Here is a 2,711-nt window from a genome sequence, read left to right as displayed (position 1 = left end):
ATGATTTGAAGGAAAGATGTGCTCAAAACCTTGAAGGCAGAAGTAGAGGGTCAGAGGGAGTAAGGGGCCTGGAGTATGCGTGTATATGACAGACAGTACTGAAATGCAGTATTTTGGAGTTTAGAGTAACTTCAGGGTCTGGTGATCGAATTGAATGTTGGAGGAAAAACATGGTGAAGGTCCATGAAGGGTAAATCACCCAAGACGAATGACACAGGAATCATTTCTAAATAGATATCTTTTTGCATGTCATCCTTGTGTGGGGGCCACACTAATCTTCTCTGTATTGTCTACTTTTTTTGCAGTGTGCTCCAGAAGGGAGCACTAAATAGATATCTTTTTTAAAAATTTATTTATTTATTTAGAGAGATCATAAGTAGGCAGAGAGGCAGGCAGAGAGAGAAGGGGAAGCAGGCTCCCTGCTGAGCAGAGAGCCTGATGCAGGGCTTGATCCCAGGACCCTGAGATTATGACTTGAGCTGAAGGCAGAGCTGTAACCCACTAAGCTACCCAGGTGCCCCTAAACAGCTCTCTCTTTAAACTGCCTTAAACTTAACATGGATATGCTTGCTCAGCTTCATGTGTGTGCCCTAGACCCAAAGTTTTCAGTTCAAAATCATAGCATTTTTGAATACTTATGAATACTTGCTGGAGTAAAAAAAAACTATTTAGGCATTGATGTTTATATGGTAATGAAGTACTATATTATTGTTAAGGATTTCTCCTTAATAATAATTAAAATCTTAAAAAATTAATGATATATTTATCTTATATTTATAATTATAATAAAATATTTAAAAATTAACTATGAAATATTTTTAAAAATTAATAATAATTATTTATTAACTTAATGTAAACCTGTTGGGGCCGATTCCACGTTAAAACCTGTTAAACCCCTAAGGCCTGCCTGGGCCTTTTAGCCATAGTGACTCCATGTTGCCTAGGTAGACATTTTGTTGTTTAATAAATGCCTCAGCAGTTACTGATATCAGTTCCAGGTAACTGTTGCTAAAACACATACCTAAAACAAGGCCATTTTGTTGTATCGGTTCCAGGTAACCGTTACTAAAACACACAGGTAGAAGACATCCAATCAGCCAAACCCTGATATGTAGAGGTCTGCGGTTGTGCCCTATAAAACTAGCCTGTAAGACCAAAGGTGGGTTGCTCTCTTTGGAGGCGGCCCTGGCCAGTCAGTCTAACTTCTAATGCTTGGCATAGAATAAAGCTTTACATAACCTTCACTTTGTCTCAGCCTTGTTCCCCTGGCTGGTCAGTTTATCTTCCAATGCTTGGCATAGAATAAGGCTTTGCATAAATTTCACTTTGTCTCAGTCTTGTTCCTTTAATAACGGACCCAACAAACCCAGGTTTTATAGGATGTTGAACCCTTTGTGGAATGTGGCCACATGCAAGTTTCATCATACCATAGAGCAGTCAATCATGCAGCCCAGTTTGCTCAGGCAGATCAAGTTTATGTTTATTGGCCGAGCTTAACTACGAATGGCCCCTATTTTCAAATGCAAAAAGTGTCCTGATGGTCAATCTGATCTATATTCAAAGACAACAATTTGATATGGTCTGAAGTTTATTTTAATTGCTAAGCTGAGTAATTATTGAGTGCAGTTATGAAGTTAATGGGGCTTGAACTTTTAATACTTTGAAATGTGCTTTAAGGTTTCATCATGGTATAATTTGCAAATGAATTTTTTTAAAAGATTTTATTTATTTGATATATATAGAGAGATCACAAGTAGATAGGCAAGTAGAGAGAGAGGGGGAAGCAGGCTCCCCACCGAGCAGAGAGACCGATGTGGGGCTCGATCCCAGGACCCTGAGACCATGACCTGAGCCGAAGGCAGAGGCTTAACCCACTGAGCCACCCAGGCACCCCGCAAATGAATTTTTTTAAAACTGTGAGCACATTGTACCTCTCTGGCAGTTATAGGACATTTATAGAACAGGCTACCAATCTTTGAATGACTCAATTTCCAGTTAGTGGGCAAGTGTGGCTTTGGGTATGCCTTAACTTATTTCTAGCTCTCTCTAGCAGTGCAACATACACAGGGACTCATTCTGGACACAGCTCAAAAGAGTATAGGCCCCAAATACCTTACGAGGGGCCATTACTTTCTAACAGGGAAAATCTTAATATTAGTGTTATTTTTTATTGTTATTTATTCTAGTCTTTCTTTTTCAGTTTTAATTGGACAATTCATTCCTGAAACTGTACATGAAGAAAAAATATTTCTACTTATTGATGGAATGAGACTCCCCTGCTGCCACACAACCAGTCCCCAGAAGGACTTTGTAAGTAGGCCACTGCCACATCAGCCCATAATCTAGGTTAGGAAAATTAGGCCTCTGACTAAAATTGTTTGACATTTTATTAATGAATACTTCTCTGATTATAAAATGGGTACATGTTTAATGTAGAAAAGGCTGACAAGACAGAGGAGTATAAAAAGGAAAAATGATTCAAATTTTGACACATTTTATTTGACAATTATTATTTTTTGTACATTTTCAACAGTTTGCTTTCTATACAGAAATACACTTTAAAAATATTTTTTGGGGGACACCTGGGTTAGTCTCTTAAGCATTGGACTCCTGATTTTGGGTCATGTGATAATCTCAGGGTTATGAGATCAGCCCTCAGTGGGGCTCCATGCTGGGCGTGGAGCCTGCTTAAGATTCTCTCTCTCTCCCTC

At 38.7% G+C, this 2,711-nt stretch overlaps 1 non-coding gene across 1 annotated transcript; it reads right to left on the bottom strand.

The window, feature by feature from the left end:
• Positions 1–218: 218 nt before the first annotated feature.
• Positions 219–325, bottom strand: LOC123952396. Its single transcript, XR_006820645.1, has one exon. It is a non-coding gene; the product is annotated as a U6 spliceosomal RNA (small nuclear RNA).
• Between the last annotated feature and the right edge of the window lie 2,386 nt (positions 326–2,711).

This window comes from Meles meles, chromosome 10 (genome assembly GCF_922984935.1).
Source record: "Meles meles chromosome 10, mMelMel3.1 paternal haplotype, whole genome shotgun sequence".
Classification (NCBI taxonomy): Eukaryota; Metazoa; Chordata; class Mammalia; order Carnivora; family Mustelidae; genus Meles; species Meles meles.
The sequence above is the reverse complement of the archived record's forward strand: the minus strand, read 5'-3'. Positions and strand labels throughout refer to the sequence as shown.